Raw genomic sequence first — 19,527 nt, 5'->3', positions numbered from 1 at the left:
TGTGCATGTATGGTGTGTATGTGGTATGTGTGTATTGTGTGTGTGTATTGTGTGTATATATGGTGTGTGTAGTGTGTATAGGTGTGTGTGTATTGTGTGTGTGTGTGGTGTGTGTGTGTGGTGTGTGTAGTGTATATGTGGTGTGTGTGTATTGGGTGTATGTGGTATGGTGTGTCATGTGTATGTATTGTGTGTGTACTGTGTATGTGGTGTGTGTGTATTATGTGCATGTATGGTGTGTATGCAGTATGTGTGTATTGTGTGTATGTATGGTGTGTATGTGGTGTGTGTGTATTGTGTGTATGTGATGTGGTGTGTCTTGTGTGTTGTGTGTGTATTGTGTGTATATCTGGTGTGTGTTCACTGTGAATTCACAGGCTCAGCACCAGGCCATGTCCCATGGGAGGTACTCAAGGGATATAAGAATCGGTAAGAACTGGTCTCTGCCTTTTGAGAGAACTGGCTTACTGAGGGAAAGATGAGATTCGTCACAGCTAAGCATTATCAGGACATTCTGAGTTTCATACGTTTATAGGGGTTTGCAGAAAGGTTTGCTATGTGCCGGAGTGGAAACACTTCTGGGAAAGGTGGGACTTTCTGGGAGTTGGAAGGGTGAGTCTAATTTAGCCGAGCAGAGTGAAGGAAGGAAAGTGTTCCAGAAAGCACCACTGTTTGGTGCGCTGTCCTTCCAGCTGTGGCGAGTGAGCAGCATGCACATGGGGCCTGGTGCTGGTGCCCTTCCTGCCACGTGTGAGCTCCGAGGCAGGCTCAGTTCAGGACGGGAACTGACACCAACTGTGGTCCTGTTTTCTCCAGGAAAATATGCATCTTTACTGAAATGACATATATTCATCAGACACTACTTTCTGACCAGCCTTTGATGCAATGATTGAGGAAAATATTAAAAACAAACCTTCAGATAGACGTGTTGCCGGCCCACCCTGCCCGTGACACGTGGTTCAAGTTAGTCATCAAAGTGAAAATGTCAACTGCCGCCTCAACACTCTGTTTCTAAATCTGAGATTTTCTATCCTTGTTTTCTCACCACCTTTTCCATCTCTCCAAGAATATGCCAGCTTGGGTGCTGAGACTGAGCTTTCAACCCCTGTGTCCTTTGTCGTGACTGTGAAGCGAATCTCCCTGTGTAGTTACCTCAGCTCTTTATCTTGGCTACTTATTTCAGCTCCTGGATTTGGGGGATCTTTTTAATTAGGATTTCCTTTGACAATTCACTTCTAATTCATTCATTCTATCAGATCTCTCTCTCTTTTTTTTTTTGTGAGACCGAGTTTTACGCTGTCGCCAGGCTGGTGTGCAGTGGTGCTATCTCAGCTCACTGCAGACTCTGCCTCCTGGATTGCAATTCTCCTGCCTCATCCTCCCAAGTAGCTGGGACTACAGGCATGCATCACCATGCCCAGCTAATTTTTGTATTTTTAGTAGAGATGGGGTTTCGCCATGTTGGTCAGGATGGTCTCGATCCCTTGACCTCATGGTCTGCCCGCCTCAAAAACCTAAAGTGCCAGGATTATAGGCGTAAGCCACTGCACCTGGCCAAAAATCATTTCATTTTTATTTTGACTCTTTATAAAATCACTTGTTGGATATAAGAGTACCTGAATCTTACCTTTATTCCTGTGTCTTTAAAAATACAATTCAGAAAAATAGCATTTATTCTGTTATTCTTATGCAATAGTTTCCAAGGGATGGTGTGTGTGTGTGTGTGTGTGTGTGTGTGTGTGTGTGTGCGTGCGTGCGTGTGTCAGAGGGTAAGGGGCAACAGAGGAAGAGAGAGAGAGAAAGAGGCAGAGGCTAAGTGCACAATGTGGAGCAACAGGACAAGTTCAGAGGACAGATTCCAGAAAGCCTTGGGTGCAAGCTGTGGAGCCGGGGCTGGCTGTGAGTCTAGGTGACAACAGTGTGCCCTGGAGCTTGACCTCCTTCACTCCTGAAACCAGGGCAACAGTTTCAAAACCACGGTAGCAGTCAGCTTTAAAACCACTCCAGCAGACACAGACACGCGGCTCCCTTCTGTCCTCTCTGCCTCTTCGCTGCAGTTCCTGTTTCTTTTCACATCTGTATCTCCGTTCTTAGTGGAGTGAGAAATAGCTTCCCGTTACTACCAATGCAACTTGGAGACATTTATCGGAGTCCTCTTAGGCCCTGATATTTCAGTAGAGAACAGAGCCCTCCCCTTTCTCTCCGGCTGTTCTCAGCTTTTCCTTCCCATTATGTTTGTTCTCATTTCCTTCCCATCATGTTTGTCCTTCTCCTTGGGCCACTTTCTGAGGTCTTCACATTTCACTCATTTCTGGACTCCTGAGTTAGGGTACTGTCCATATGCTAGGGAGGCTCAGGGTCACAAGCACTTCTACCTTCCTCCGTACTGTGTGCTAAAAGTGTTCACAGAAAGGTGCTGTGATCCACCCGACAGCTTCAGTGACTTTGCCGTGGAGAATGAGAAAGGACGGAGGTAACATACAGCCATTTCAGAAAAAATTAGGTCAAACAGTGGATGTGTAACAAAATCAAAAAAAAAAAAAAAAAAAAAAGAAGAAGAAGAAAAAGAAAAAAAACAGGTGCAATCTTCTGGGCTCTGTTCTGAGAGTCTGGCTGACCTTGGCAGGTGGCGGTGGGGGAGGTGGTGATCATCTCTGCCAGCTTCTCTCTGTTTCTCTCAGGTGCTACCAAGTTGCTGCTGGGAACTCTAGCTGAGCTAAAGCCCAATTGAAATGGATTGAGTTTGGCAGTGTGTAGGTGGCTCGGCAGAGATTTCAACCCCTACGGTCAAGATGAAACACATCTATGATGTGTGTCAGTTACTTCTGTGGCCTTGGGCGAGTCTCTTTACCTCTCTAGACCTGTTTCCCCACCAGCTACATGAAGGATTTGGATGGGCAGCCTTACATTCCCTAGTCACTTTCAAAGGCTGTGATTTCCTGAAGCCATTGCTATGTGCTTCTTGCAGCAGCACCCTGTGTCCCAAAGGTACTCGGAAGAACACAGGGGTGTTGAGGCGGGGGTCTGCGTGACAGCTTAAGTTGGGTGTCCGTTTAATCGCAGAGGTCCTGGAGGGGTTGGCCAGTGAAAATCCTTTCCTAGAGATCTTCCCATTGGCTGCTATTCCCCCTCTTTCCCTAACATTTTTTGAGGGCAAAATTGTCTACAATCCCATTTTAAGAAATTTCTCTAAATCACTATTTGCTGGCATTTTCCTCTTAAAGCAACTCAGTAGATTTTTCCTGCAATATCCTTCAAAAGTAGAGCTTTATTTGTTTAAGGCTGATTTATGGACAGGAGGAATGATGGCCAAAGACATGGTTGAGCCAGGGACCAGGAAGCACAAGGTAACAAAGAGAGATACCCGGATGCAACACAGGAAGCCAGGATCACTCTCAAGAGCTGAAAAAGCTTTTTTTCTGAAACAATAGATTTCCTGGAGGCTGAGGCCTTGAACTTGGCAAATTTGCATTATAAAACAAGCCATCCTGTGTGCTCTTTTATCTGCTCTTAAAAAGTACCAAGCTACAGACTGGGAGTGTGGTGGCTCACTCGAGTAATCCTAGCACTTTGGCAGGCTGAGGCAGGTGGATCATGAGGTCAGGAGTTCAAGATCTGCCTGACCAATATGGTCAAACCCTGTCTCTACTAAAAATAAGAAAATAAGCTGGGCGTTGTGGTGGGCCTTCCTCTCCTTCTGCTTCAAAGTCTGCTGACTTGTGGTATTGAGTGCAGTGTAATCCCAGCTGCTTAGGAGGCAGAGGCAGGAGAATCTCTTGAATCTGGGAGGCACAGGTTGCAGTGAGCCGAGATTGTGGCCACTGCATTCCAGCCTGGGTGACAGAGCGAGACTCCATCTCAAAAAAGAAAAAAATATCAAGCTGCATATGCCAGTGAGTGTAGTATTTGCACTGGGGTTAGTGGAGGTGAGGGAGATCAACCATCTCCCATCCTTCTTTCCTCACCCAAGATAATAAAGAATCTCTTGCCATCTCTTCCTCTCCTGCTTCGAAAGCTCCTGACTAGTGGTATTGAGTGCAGCGTGATGCTGTGTAGTGTTTATGTTCAATTTTGAGGCAGGGGAGTGGCGTTTGAGAATGAATTGGAGCCCAACCTGATCCAGCCAATTGGAGCAACATCTCATCCTGTCTCTGACTTCATCTCCGACAAACTCTGCCAGCTCTCTCCAGAGGCCCCTGTAGTGGAGCACATTGTCCATGGGCATTTGCTGTTAGGCTATTGAGGCAAATGCCCATCCTGATGTTTTAAAGGATGTGTTCCTGTTTCCTTTGTGCCTGTGCAGAGTTGGCCAAGGTGACAAAGAACAGAGGTTTACTTAGTGGCCTGTGGTGAGCGACAGCTGTGCATTTCACCCATCATGGGGATGGAATGGGAGAGGGAGCAACGGCCACAAGTTTTGCCTGGCATCCTGGGATTGGTGCCATCTGCTTTGTGAGTCTTTTGTTCCATCCTTGCTCATCCAAGGAGAAACTATGTTAAGAGAAGCCTGAAATTGGTAGTTCCAGCAAGGCGAAGTGGGTGTAAGCACCAGCTCACCCCCCACACAGAGCCTATTAGGGGAGAGAGTCACGTTGCCAGCTCGTCTGATTTGGGGAACTGAAGTTAAGAACTTTGCAATCTACTTCTTGAGTGACTAACAGCTTTAAGAAATGCACCCAAAGTTTAAGCAATATCAATGACTTGTAGCCATGCTATTTCTCACTACAGTTTCAGTGGAAGTTGTTCACTCGATTTATTTTTATTAGCAGAAGCACAGAGGCAGGGGAATGGCATCTGAGAATGAATTAGAACCCAAATGCCACTCCCCTGTGCAGAGCTGGGCAATGTGACAAAGCACAGAGGTTTATTTAGTGGCCTGTGGTGAGTGACAGCTGCACATTTCACCCATCCTGGGGACAGAATGGGAGAGGGAGCAATGGCCACACAGGACAGAGATGCAACAGTGAGCATTGGAGTACCTTAACTTTTCCATAGTCCTTGATGTTCCTCATGAATGTCTTGGTTGAGAATGATAATATTCTTGGTGTAATGAGAATGCAAACACACCCGCCACAGTGCGGTGAGTTCCAGATCCCAGGCTGAGCTTTGGTGCTGGTTTTGGCCAAGCACTTCCAGCTCTGTGGTCTCAGCCTGGCAGCAACCACCCCAACTCTTCGAAGATGGTGATGCTCAGTGTAGCTTTTGTTCAGGATGGTTGTGTGGTCTGTGTGTTATGCTCATAAAACATATCTATATGTATATTTGCTAAAATTCTGGAAACGCTGCCAGAATATTTCCTATCACGATTGGATTGTTGTTTAATTGGTAGTTTCTCCTCAGAGTCTGCAGTATTCAGCTCCCCACATTTATTTTTGGATAATACAGTGAAGAGCATTTCAGTGTCATTTCCTCCCAAGTTGAGAAGTTTTTCCTTCTTCATTTATTCACATTTTCTTACTAACTATCTGATAAAGGGCATAATACGTAATTTAAAGACTTTTATACTTTATGTGTTATATGCACTGATTTAAAAGAATCCTAATAAAAATACAAAGGTAAATAGATTTAAAATTATCTGCTATTTTGAATTTACCAAGTTATTATCTACATCCCATTAGTTAGATTATTGAGAGTTGATTTGAAGTCACTTCTCTATATTTAAGAATTAATGTTTTCTTATTTTTTTTCTATAAGATTAGGATAAAGTAGGACATGACATAATGACTGATGATCTTTAAGTCTTTCAGATAGGCTTAAAATGATCACGATGATTCTTAACATTTTGTAATCAAAAATTAATCAGAACTTTATTGTTCTCTAAGAAGCATTTATTTGGAGTTTTGGAATTTGTAAAGTTGAAATGACTTAGTGATTCTGGGCAGGTTTTGCCTCTTAAAGCTTGGAGGAAGAATTCCAGTGATGAGATGTAAGATATAGTTGGAGGGGGGTCACTTCCTCACAGGAGCCACCATTCATGAATGTACTGTTCACCAACCTCTCGCCTGCATGGCTTTGTGTCATCAGTTGCTTCCCATGGTTACTTATCTACCGTGAATGATTCCAGAATTATCAGCCTTGCCAGTATGTCATCTTTTTTACTTTTATTTTTTTAAATTTTGAGACAGAGTCTCGCTCTGTCACCAGGCTGGAGTGCAGTGGCATTATCTCGGCTCACTGCAACCTCCACCTCCAGGGTTCAAGCCATTCTCCTGCCTCAGCCTCCTGGGTAGCTGGGACTACAGGTGCGTGCCACCACACCCAGCTATTTTTGTATTTTTGGAAGAGGTAAGGTTTCACCATGTTGGCCAGGATGGTCTCGATCTCTTGACCTCGTGATCCGGCCTCCTCAGCCTCCCAAAGTGCTGAGATTAGAGGCGTGAGCCACCGTGCCTGGCCTCAGTACCTCACCTTCTAAACTCACCTTAAATTACTGCAAACTCCTTCCTGTGCTTCTTCCAGAATGATCTCCCCACTCACTCTTAGGGGAAGTCCCTTGATAGGGGACTTGAATAACTCCCCCAAGGCCCTTTGGAGGCTACAAAGTATTAACTGGGGTATAGAGAAACAAACCAGGGTATTCATCCAGCTAAAGGGAAACAGGGTCAGAGGGCATCTTGTAATTTCTAAATCGGCTTCATCCCAAGAGTTACTGTTTTCTGCCCCAAATGCTTTGACCTTTCCACACCCATCTAGGAAGCACAAGCGGCACATCTCTGCTGCACATCTTCTGGAATCGACATTCAGAGCAGGCAAAGGGTGAAGCCTCATACATTTAGATTAGCCTATTAAAGTGGTTGCTGTCAGCCTCTGTTCAGTTGGAGATTACTCACCATTCTCTGGAGACTTCAGTGCTTCCTCCTTTAGTGCTTCCTGCTGGGCAACCTTGGCTTTCTGTCGTGATGGCAGAGATGGAAATGTGGGCTGTGATCTATGAGTATCTCTTTGGGTTTCCAACAAAAACTCCACGTGTGATTATCTGTAAAACCCACACAAAGCCAGCAGAGTTGTAGGAATCTCTGTTATCTTGCATTTAGAGATAATGTGAATAATTTATTTCTTCCTGTGATTAGCATTTCTGGATTTTCTGTTAACGACTTATTCCTAAATGCTCTTATGTGTCAATCTGAGAGAAAGAGGGCAAACGTGGCTTTAAAGGTCTGGAAAACTGTTATGTTATTTTGGACAAGCTTGCAGATAAAACTTCCAGGGGTAGGGAGCTTTTGCGGCATTGCATGCTTAGAAAATCCTTCCGTATTCCTGTACGAAAAGGGACAGGCAATGAGGGCAACGGCGCCTATTGGAACTCTCTGCTTGGTCAGTAAGAGCTCCTCAATCTTGTGCTACAGTGATTCTCAGAGTGGAGTGTGCACGACTCACTTAGGAAGCTGATTGAAAACGCACAGTCCTGTGCCCACCCTACAAATTCAGCATTGAAAGGTCTGGGTGGGTCCTGGAAGTCTCCTTTTTTTTTTTTTTTTTTTTTTTTTTTTTTTTTTTTTTTTTTTTGAGACAGAGTTTTGCTCTTGTTGCCCAGGCTGGAGTGCAATGGCTCGATCTCGGCTCACTGCAACCTCTGCCTCCCGGGTTCAAGCGATTCTCCCGCCTCAGCTTCCTGAGTAGTTGAGAGGCATGCGCCGCCAGGCCCGGCCAATTTTGTATTTTTAGTAGAGATGGGGTTTCTGCGTGTTAGTCAGGCTGGTCTCAAACTCCCAACCTCAGGTGATCTGCCCGTTTCGGCCTCCCAAAGAGCTGGGATTATAGGCGTGAGCCACCGCGCCTGGCCATTCGGCATATTTAACAAACACTCCAGATGATTCTGCAACAGGATTCTGAAGATCATCGTCTGGGAAATCCCGGCTGTAGAGAACAATGTGCCAAATGTCTCAATATAGCGCCACAGCATATGATTTAGGACTTTCCAGGTTTTCTAGAGTAGCTTTTATTTTGTATTCACTTATTTATTCATTTTGACCAAATCTTTGGGTTATACTGAGATATTCAAATTCTCTGCTCCTCGAATTTTTTATATAAGAATGAATATTAGTGTCATTCTGAAGTGAGCTGGTTTTCCACTCCGTGGTACCCCCACCACTGCCCTTTTCAGCTTCCCCTCCCTGTACCCAGCCTGCACAGGCTTCCCTCCACTCTGCTCCACTCTCTGCAAAACATCTGTTTTCGACCACTCATCACTGTCACACAGTTTTCTTCCATTTTTGCTGTGTGACAACCATTAGCCTGACATTATCACAGATGTTTTTCCATTCTCCATACTTCTTTTCACAACAATCTACACAATGTTTGCACCATTATTTTCAGTTTATAGAGCAAGAAACTAAGGCCAATATGCTCAAGATAAATGTAGCTGGTAAGCAGGAGAGTTAGAATTCTCAGAGGGTCTGAAACTCCCTGCCCTATGGTCGTTGTCTCTCACAGGTAAGTTCAAGGTAAGGTGTTGGGAGAGATTCACTGAATTCCAGTGCTGGGACATGGCTGAGATGATAGAATCCAAGGCTTTTTTGCTTTCTATTTGGGAAACTGAGGTACAGGTTAGAGAAATTACTTTCCAACTAAACATGAGACTCAAAACCAAAGTCCACATTTCTTGACTCTCAATCTAAATTATTTCCGTAGCATTGGTTTGTCGCCTCTTAAACTCTTTGTTTATGTTAGAACAGTAGAGTTGAGGACAAGCAATGACTCGTGTTTACTCCATTTCATTCACTCTCATTATATAGGGCCAAGGAAATGAGGTACTTTTGTGGATGGTAAATATTTTGTTCTTATTTTCAAGATTATACAAGATGTGAAAATTAGCATGTCAACTGCTTTACCATAAAAGAGAAATTGGATGCATTTCTACAGTGGTAGAGAGGCTATATTAGGTGGGAAACTATTTGTTTCCAACAATTCTAAGAAAATGTTTCACTTGTCAAGAGCTCAATTCTCTCCTACGCATTTTACATTTCTTGTCACAAACGATATTTTTTTCTGTATAAGCCTGCAATTTCTATACACCTGGTATGTCTGAGACCAGTTCCATTTACCCACGAGGAGCTAGGCACATGCTTTATATGTGTGCAGTCACCTGGGGCTGCCTTTCTCTCCCGTGAGTATGACGTTCATTCAATACTGGCAGCCCCAGTCTGGAAGCAAGAGTGTTTTCTGGAGTGGGATTGGTTTTCTATTAAAAACAAGAAGAAAAAGGAAACAAATAAACCCTCTCAAAGTTCTGTTAACCCTCCAAGGTCTAGTGTATTCATTAGTTCAATTAACAGTAAAGGAATAAGTAAGGGTAGCGAGAGGGATGTGCCTGCTGCTAGCTGGCTGCTTCCCTGGTGCTGCAGCTTTGGGGTGTGCTTTATCCCAGGCTGTGTTCGTCTTGGTCTCTAGACTCAGAGCTTTAACAGCTTCCTTGAGCTGATGTCATCTTTCAGTGCAGTTTTAGCCACAAGTTAAGGGGTCTGTGTGTGTGTGTATGTGTGTATTTCTGTGTGTGATTGTGTGTGTGTGTGTATATTTGTGTGTGATTGCCTGTGTGTATTTGTATATTTCTGTGTGTAATTGCATGTGTGTGTGTTTGTATATTTGTGTGTGTGATTGCATGTGTGCGTGTTTGTATATTTGCGTGTGTGATTGCATACACACATACAGTTGTGTGTATATTCATGTGTGTGTGTACATTTGTTTCTAAGATTGCATGTGTATGTATATTTGTGTATGTGATTGCATATTTGCATGATTGCATACACACATATTTGTGTGTAGGTGCATGTGTGTGTTTCTATGTGTGTGTGATTGCTCTGTGTATGTATGTGCATGTGTGTGTATTTGTGTGTGTTTGTATATTTATGTGAGTTATTGCACTCGTGTTTGTATATTTGTGTGTGTGATTGCATGTATGTGTATTTGTATATTTGTGTGTGTGATTACATGTGTCTCTGTATGTATTTGTGTGTGTGATTGCATGTGCATCAGTCTTTGTATATTTGTGTGTGTGGATTGTGTGTGTGTGAGTGTGCATGGATGGATTTGAACCTGCGGGGGAGGCCTTGCTGGCTGGTGGTTGTATGCTAGAGTTGTCTGGAGCCAGACTGCCTGGAATCAAATACTTATTCCACTACCTACTGGCGGTAGGAGATTGGGAAAACGGCTTGATTACTCACTTCCTCACTTTCCCCAGCTGTTAAATGGGGATATTCTGACCTACCCGATAGGGTTATTGTGAAGACTAATTGAATTAATTAATAATTATACATTACTTGGAACAGGATGCTGCATATAGTAAATGCTCAAAATAAAAATGAGTTAACTATTACTTACTGAGAGACATCAGGAAGTTGATGCAGACAACTGGCCACTAAGAATTAAAGCTTAAACCAGACAGCCAGCTGAACAATCGCCAAGGGAAATAATGTCATAAGCTCTGTCGGGCAGGCAGTATCATGAGATGAGACCAGGCAATAGAAAATGCCAATGTTAAGCGCACTCCCCTCAGGGAAAAAGGAAGAAGGGAAAAGAGATGGTGACATTATAACAGGTTGAAGTTGACAAGGGCTGAAGAGTTTCCTTAACACTGTGTGAATGGAGTTGGTTGCTTAGACCCGTTTTAAGTGTCAGCTGGTGTGCGTAGCAGGGAATTGACTGTAAGATGTGGATGTGACTTATAGGCCTGAGGGCAGTGGGCAGCTGGGCCTCAGGAGAGACTGAGGCAGGGCGCTGGGAGGCTGCTGGGATTCGTGGGGCGCTCTCTCCTGTCTTCCCTGCTTCTCTTTCTATTTCTTTTTCAGGGTTCTCACTCTGTAGGTGACCTCCGCTTGTCCTTAGTTGATTGGATGGGTGGAAGTCGGCCCCAGCAGCTCTCAGTCCGTGTGCTATTGCTGTGCCATATGGTGATGCTCACGTTTTTTGCCCTCACCCACAGGCCCTCATCATTGGCAGAGGAGATGGGAGTTACGTGGTATCAACAGGGCATGAGGAAGTGTTATGAGTCATGTATGAGTCATGTAATAGCAGCACCACAGCAGAGAGCCTATCACACTTCTCGGAGTGCCTCCAAGGAGCACTGTTCACATGGCTTACGATTGTAGCCTCAACAGTAACACCCACCCTTTATTTTATTATTTTATTTATTTGGTAGAGATGAGGTCTCACTATGTTGCCGAGCCTGGTCTTGAACTCTGGGCCTCAAGTGATCCTCCCACCTCAGCCTCCCAAAGTGCTGAGATTACAGGTGCGAGCCACTGTGCTTGGCCCTTTCCTCCTTATTTGGAGCCAGTAGGTGTTTAAATGAGTATTCCATAACAAATAAATTTCTTAAAGATACCGCTTCCACTTTGGAGGTAACACTGCTTAATTAAGCAGGCCAGTTCTGTGGAAGACAAACTTGCCAACGTGTCTTTTGCATTTCTTCACTTTCCTAAAAGTACATTAAAGAAAAATAAAGCTGCAGGTGTGTCTTTCAGATGAAGAAGTTATCTGATCTCTAATGGGAGGTTCCGGAGAGGGTATCCACCTGCCTGTGACCGAGGCAAAGTGAACCGAGGCACTCACTCCTTGTCACATGCCTTCTGGTGTCTTAGATTTTGTGATGTCTTCTTCATCCAACTGATATGACAGGTTTCTCAGCTTATGGTCACATAGGGACTTCAGTTTTTGAGTGAGTGAGGTTTCTGGTGGAATGGCTCCATAATTTGTGATCACATGGCAACAGTGGGATTTATTTTTCTGGCTAGTTGCTCCTTCTATAAACAGACAAAATAATATATGGTCTTGTCCACCTCATTTTTACTTGAGTATGTTCTAAAAGGAAAAAGTAAGAAACTTCAAAAAACATATTTTCATCACCTCCCCTTCTGATGAGGATTACACGGTATAGCCAGGTGGTCGGCTTCAGTATTACATTATGATAACATCTGCATTTCTCTTTCATATTCAGCATGCATCTCTTACTGAATGTGCTAGGAATATGAGAGCTGCAACTATAAAGTTTTAATGCTCAATTGAGAACGTAATTTTCTTTCTAGGATCGTAGAAGAAAAATACGACAGCCCTTAAAAATCACCAATAGATCCATAAAGATTTAGAAATCTGTCTTTTGATGATGTAGGAATCAGCAGTGAAGTGATGGCATGACTGACACTCATGGTCACGTCTTGTTGACACCCCTTTGTGTTGCTTTACCCATCATGCCAATGATTAGCATGGTGACTGGTGAGTAATCAGTACTTACCGTGTTTGCTGATTAATTATTATTATTATTTTTGTTTTTGAAATGGAGTTTTGCTCTTATCGCCCAGGCTGGAGCGCAATGGCATGATCTTGGCTCACTGCAACCTCTGCCTCCCGTGTTCAAATGATTTTCTGGTCTCCACCTCCTGAAGCAGCTGGGATTAAAGGCGCCCACCACCACACACAGCTTATTGTATTTTTAGTAGAGACAGGGTTTTGCCACGTTGGCCAGGCTTGTGTCCGACCTCAGGTGATCCACCTGCCTTGGCCTCCCAAAGTGCTGGGATTATAGGTGTGAGCCAACATGCCTGGCCTTATTGATGATTAACCAGCTTCTGTCACTACCTATCAGTATATTACCTTTAAGTCTCCATCTTTTTATTTCTCCGCACTGGTTTTCCATTGAGGTTTCACCCAAAAGATAAAGGAGAGATGAGGTCTGGGGTTAAAGCAACAAAAGTAGAAAGAAGGTGAAGCTAGAAGGAAAGATCAACTTTCTACCCAGCCGGGGAGACTGTGCCTGTCTCTGGGTTTCCATTTCTACACCTTAAAGATTTAGTAACAGATAACCGTAGAGGATTGTTCTAAATTTCCCTTTCAGTTTCAACATTTCTGCCAGTGATGAGGCCAGAGTATATGAGATATGGTTCTGCTCATGATCAGGTATTCTGAGGACACATTTTACCTTCCTTCTTGGCTCCTTTTAATATGTGGTATCATGGTGTCTTGATAGATCCCCTAATATCTTTGAGCTGAAACATGGCCTCATTTATTGTATTTCTGAACCAGAATTTATTGTGTAGCCACATGTTATTGCTGCTATGGATATTTCTACCCCCGAAAGACGGATTTATAGTTATAAGAATGTTCTCCCCAAAGTCTCTTTTAGGTGAAAGAGCTTTGCTTCATTAAGATTATTTCTTCTTTGAAGTGTACGGTTTAAAAATTCCTGCTATAAAAATATAATTGAAATAAAAGAATCTATTTAGGCACAATGTTACCTATTCCCTTGTTTATTTTCTAAGTTTTAAAAGCGTTTACATGAAAAGCGGTTGCCTGAATAATTAAAATGCAGTGAACTCTTGGGCTTGAACACATTTGATGGCCTGAACTGCCTTTTGAATATTTTTCCCCCCTGAGCCTTTTAAATGTAAACTACAAGTAATAGTGACCCGGAGCAGTGTAATTGAGAGGTCTAACACTCTTACTGCTTGTCAGAAAGTCCTGGTAGCTTAGTTCGGAAAAAACACACTTTCTGGAAGAAGTTAATTGGAGAGTTAGCCGTTTATCAGAAGTGAAAATAAACTGTCATTCACAGCTCACTGGTGTTGGCTCTGAGCTTGTTCCCAGACTCTATTTCCACAGGATGGAAAAGTCTTGCATTGTTCAAAGCTTTGCCCTGGACAGCTGCTGACAGAGCAGGCAGAACTAAGCCATCAAGACCAATCCTATTTCAACGCAATGTTTAAAATCAATCAATGCAAAAAAAAAAGTCCATGATCTTCAAAATACAACATTTTAAATAAAGACAGGGTAACTCTTATGCTAAAGCATCTTATTCAGAGCCCCTTTATTGGAGAAGGGATCTGTATGAGAAGTAATTTTTTTCTTAGTGAAGAGGCAAAACTGTACTAGTTGGAGAATGTGCAAGGATACCCTTTTGCATATTAGTTTTTTTCCAGCTATTTTCTTATCCTTTCTCTAAGGTTAAGTGGGCAGCCAACTCTGTGCTTGGTTGCCTGAGGGAAGTTATTTGGTACAGTGAAAATCAGAAATGTAAGATCCTGTGCCTTTTGTTTTCCCAAACCATAACTCTTGACGTGAATATGGAAGGCTTTCAAAGGAAGTAAAAATGTTGGAGAGAGTTCCATGGTATAGACAAAGTGGCTTAGGCAAAAATATGAAGGGGGAAGGATTTTCCTGGACTTGAAAGATTCTTTTAGGACAGGAGCCTGCAGAGGGATAGGAAAAAAAAACTCCCTACATGACTGAGGTCAATGCCTTTTGCCTGTCTGGTAGGAGTGAGGGCTCAAATAGAAATTGATTGCATTTATTGTAATATAACTGTGTGATATTTCTCAAACACTTTAGTTTGTGAACTAAGGATCATACTTAGGGCTGTCAAATTGTATTTTACCAATATAGAGTTTAACATAATTGTCTCTATTCTTTTTTTTTCTTGAGACTGAGTTTCGCTCTTGTTGCCCAGGCTGGAGTGCAATGGTGTGGTCTCGGCTCACTGCAACCTCCGCCTCCTGGGTTCAGGCAATTCTCCTGCCTCAGCCTCCTGAGTAGCTGGGATTACAGGCACGCGCCACCATGCCCACTAATGTTTTGTATTTTTAGTAGAGACGGGGCTTCACCATGTTGACCAGGATGGTCTCGATCTCTTGACCCCGTGATCCACCCGCCTCGGCCTCCCAAAGTGCTGGGATTACAGGCGTGAGCCACCGCGCCCAAAATACATGATGTATGAGAGCAGGGACTTTGTAAATCTATGCACCATTGTTTCTGGCATAGATTATATGCTGAATTAATGATATGGTAGATAAATGAATTTTAGTGCACGAGATGGTTGTTTAAACAACTCAAGAGTTGTTTAAACTCTTCCGCATAGAAAAACAAGTGTCCAGTGTATATTTTAAAGAATAGTGTGTAATACTTATATATTTCTGTGTATATATGTATACCATAATAACAGTAATAATCATGTTTGATATAACTCATTCAATGAACAAGTCCTTTGAAAGTTATGAAGTGCGCTACATGAGTAAGGTATTTACCATGTTAATATTAATACAATATATTCTTAGACTGGCGCCAAAGTTTATCAGCAATGTATCCTGCAGTAAGCTTGCTGCATTTGGAGAAAACTGGGCTCTAGAAGTGGATGCATCTTTGGAAACACTGTGACAATTATGTGGAAGTGCAGGTAATTTTGATGTCTTTGAAAAATAGGTGATAGTGGTGTGAAGTAAGGGGTAAATTGAGCTAGAAAATAATGAATGGGATTGGAGGACTCTGTTTTGTCTAGAGTCAAGCTGAGCTAAACACCCTGGCACATGACCTGAGTTCTGAAAGACGTTGGCAGATGCAAAAATGAGGCATATTGTTTGTGATTGTTTTCATGCTGTCCCAGTTGTCCTGCTGAATCACTGCCACTATTTTCTGAGCTTCAAGTTAGGGCTGAGACCCTCAGAAGTCTCATCAGTCAACGTCTTCCATGGTCCACAGATACATGAGAGGTTTGGAGCACATAGTCACTGGCTGCATTTTAAAGCAGCAACTTAATGGAGCCTGAAATTTTAAGTTATCGTGGATGGAGATCAGATGGTCTATCTGCTTTGTGGGAATCTGGAGACGGTTGATGAGATGAGTTCTTTGGAAGAATCGTTGCTATATAAATACGAATCAGAGCAAATACAATAATTCTGCCTCCAAAATTGCCTTAGGGGTAGAACAGTGTTCAATAAACATAGTATAATACTGTGACTGGGTTTATAGCTCTTTCCCAAACCTGTTGTATTAAACCCACCTTCATGATTTTTGCTATGAACTTAGGTACTATGTGTATTATTGTTAGCAGATAGTTTTAAAATGAATTCAAGTTATTTTTAATGTTTTTTATCATGGAAAATTTAAAAATATATATAAAAGTAGAAAAATTAGCATACCAAGCCCTCATGTATCCAGAGCAAGCTTCAACAATCAATAACTTGAGGTCAATCCTCAATAACTTGAGGTCAATCAATCCTTGAGGACAATCTCTCCCCATACCCTCTTTCCTCTGCATTTTTTGAAATAAATCTCAGACATCCTATTACTTCACCCATCAATAATTAAAAGTATGTCTCCAAAAAAGAGGGCTCTCTAAAAATTCATAACTATACTGAGGAAACCAGCAGTACTTGTTTTCTGGTCACAACACTGCGGACCTAAACAGGATATGGTCCAGACAGGATAAAGTAAAGAAACCCATGGGAAACAGCAGATGGCTGTTTCACAAAACAAAAGTGATCCCCAGCTGCTTTCATTGCTCATTGACATTAGGCACTCCCGCCAGGCCATGACAGTTTACAAACGTCATGGCAACAACCTGGACGTTACCACCCTTTCCATGACAATAACCTAGAAGTTATTGCCTCTTTCCTAGAAAAATCTTAATAACCTACTCATTTGCATTCACCCACCCCCTAATTTGCATGTAACTGAAAGTGAGTCTGCGTACAAATACAGTTGCCAGGAATCCAGACCTTGCCAGCCCTGGTGCACTGCCGGTGAGGCAGCCATGCTCCACAAGGAGCAGCACCCTTCAATCAAAGATTACTGTCTCACACAACTGGCTTGCTCTTAACTGTTGTTCTTAATTTGAGACCAAGTCTCACTCTGTCATCCAGGCTGGAGTGTGTGGTGGTAAAATCTTGGTTCACTGCAATCTCTGCCTCCTGGGTTTAAGCGATTCTCCTGCTTCAGCCTCCCACTTAGCTGGGGTTACAGCTGCCTGCCACCATGCTGGGCTAAATTTTGTATTTTTAGTAGAGATGGGGTTTCACTATGTTGGCTAGGCTGGTCTCAAACTCCTGATCTCAGGCGAGTCACCTGCCTAAGGCTCCCAAAGTGCTGGGATTATAGGCATGAGCCACCCTTCTTGGCCCTTTCCTGGAGAAAGCTAAGAATTCTTTTGGGCTAAGCCTGGAATTTTTGATGTTGCCTGACCTGCAACAATGCTAGCATTATTACATTAAGAATTGTAGCAATTTTATAATGCTTTGTAATATAAAATATTCAGTCAGTGTGCAAATAGTCCCATAGTCTCTGCAGATTGAATCCAAATTCTGAAATATCTATACATTGCAATTGGTTCATATGTCTCCTAAATTTCTTTATTCCATACATTCTTTCTTTTCTCCTCACAATTTTTTTGTTGCTAATAAATGATGAATTTGACTGGTAGTGATTCCTTTAATCTGAATTTTGCTGACTACTTTCTCAGGTAAAGATGCGTTTCAGTCCCTTACACTTGTAATAATTCAGAAACCCTTCAGCCAAAAACATTTTCCAGGTGGTGTTATGTTATTTTAGAGCAAGTGTATAAAAGAACTCCATTTGATCAATTATTTGATGATCTGTGGTAAAATTATATAGAAAAGGTGAATAAATGCATAATTCCTTTTTCAAATTTACCACTTTTAAAGAATAATGCGTTGCTTTCTTAACATCCATAAAAGATGACCCATGAATGTTTATTATCATCAATTTCATAGATCTAAAGATTTTTGATGTGTTTCAATCCATTGCAATAATAATAATCATCCTCATCATCATCCTCATCATCAAAGGCTCAAATTACTCTATTTTTGATCATTCTGAGCCACTTCTGAATCCTTTTGACATGAACCAATAGTCTTTGATAGCTTCCTTGCCTCTGGTGTAAAGATATTTCAGCTTCACCATGTATATTTGTATTTATCATGTAGATGAAGATGTATATTTATGATGATATATACTACCATGCTCCACTTCTACAAAGAGTCTTGGTTCCTTGGTGTGGGAAAAGGTATTTAGGAAGTGTATTCTGTGTTCTAGAGTTGATCACTGCTACTGGTTTGCTCATTGTTTCCGTACTTTTTTATTGGACATAATGTCAAGGATAAAGTATATCTAGTTTATACCAATATTTCCAGTTGAAATTTGGAACTACAGGTTTTCATTCAGCCTTATTGATCTCAAATGTCTATTTCTCTTCTTCTTTCATGCTGAAAATATCAATTACCAATGACATTAGTACAATAGTGCATTTGCTTTTTTCCATAATACATACAGAACTTTCTCAGAAAATTAAGACTACTACTAACCATATGATTATTAAAGAAAGTAGAAGATTTACTTTTGGGCAATCTTTTTATCTTTAGGATATATATCTCTAAGGATATACGATCAAATTACTGCTTGTAAAGTTCCTTGAGATAGTCTGGCTATGACACCAATTTGAGAGGCAGTTAGGTTCATTTATTTCATTTTGCTGTAGGTTTTTAGGAATTATCTTTTCCCTTTAATTTTTTTTTTTTTTTTTTTTTTTGAGACGGAGTTTCACTCATGTTACCCAGGCTGGAGTGCAATGGCGCGATCTCGGCTCACCGCAACCTCCGCCTCCTGAGTTCAGGCAATTCTCCTGCCTCAGCCTCCTGAGTAGCTGGGATTACAGGCATGCACCACCATGCCCAGCTAATTTTTTGTATTTTTAGTAGAGACGGGGTTTCACCATGTTGACCAGGATGGTCTCGATCTCTTGACCTCGTGATCCACCCGCCTCGGCCTCCCAAAGTGCTGGGATTACAGGCTTGAGCCACCGCGCCCGGCTAATTTTGTATTTTTTAACTTTTTTATTTTGAAATAATCATAGATTCACAGAAATTCACAGATAGGGTAGAGATGTCATAAGTACCCTTTACCCAGTTTCTCTAATGGCTTCATCTTACATTATTTTAGGACAATATCAAAGTCAGAGATTTGAATTTGATAAAACGTGTGTATATAGTTTTATGTTATTTTGTCTATTAAATAGATTTGTGTAATCAACATCACAATCAAGATACAGAACTCTTCCATCCACAAAGATCTCCCTAATGCTACTCTTTTATAAGTATGCCCATGTCCTCCCACTGCCGTGCCTGACTCTGACAACCATCAATCTGTTTTCCATCTCTATAATTCTGTTCATTTCAAGAATGTTATATAAACGGAATTATATATCATATGATATTTTGGAGTGGCCTTAAAAAACAGGATAATGTCCTTGAAATACATTCAAGTTTTGTGTATCAGTAGTTGGTTTCTATTTCTGAATATTATTCCATGATAGGAATGCACCACAGTTTGTTTAACCATTCACCTGCCGAGGTCATTTTGGTTATTTCCAGTTTTTGACTATATGAATAAAGCAGCTATAACCAATAGCGTGCAGGCTTCTTTGTGGACATGAGTTTACATTTCTCTGGAATAAACACTCAATAGTGCAATTCCTGGATTCAATGCTAAGTGCGTGTTTAGTTTTAAAAAGCCTGCCAAATTGTTTCCTGGAGTGGCTGTACAGTTTTAAACTCCTACCGGCAATGTATGAGAGATCCAATTTTTCTGCATCCTCATCAGCATTTGATGTTGTCATTGCTTTTCACTGAACTGCTCTAATAAGTGTATAGCGATATCTCATTTTGTTCTTAATGTGTTTTTCCCCAATGGCTACTGATGATGAACATGTTTTCATGCGCTTATTGACCATCTGCGTATTATCTTTGGTGA

At 41.9% G+C, this 19,527-nt stretch overlaps 1 long non-coding RNA gene across 1 annotated transcript; it reads left to right on the top strand.

Annotated features, from left to right (window-relative positions):
- The first annotated feature begins 14,690 nt into the window (after window positions 1–14,690).
- On the top strand, window positions 14,691–15,720 carry LOC116563377. The gene is made up of 2 exons (XR_004274375.1): window positions 14,691–15,160; window positions 15,368–15,720. It is a non-coding gene; the product is annotated as an uncharacterized LOC116563377 (long non-coding RNA).
- Window positions 15,721–19,527: the final 3,807 nt, after the last annotated feature.

Source organism: Sapajus apella, unplaced genomic scaffold (assembly GCF_009761245.1).
Source record: "Sapajus apella isolate SASKATOON/1434 unplaced genomic scaffold, GSC_monkey_1.0 scaffold35, whole genome shotgun sequence".
Taxonomy (NCBI): Eukaryota; Metazoa; Chordata; class Mammalia; order Primates; family Cebidae; genus Sapajus; species Sapajus apella.
Note: the sequence above shows the minus strand (reverse complement) of the source record. Positions and strands in the feature narration are given on the sequence as shown.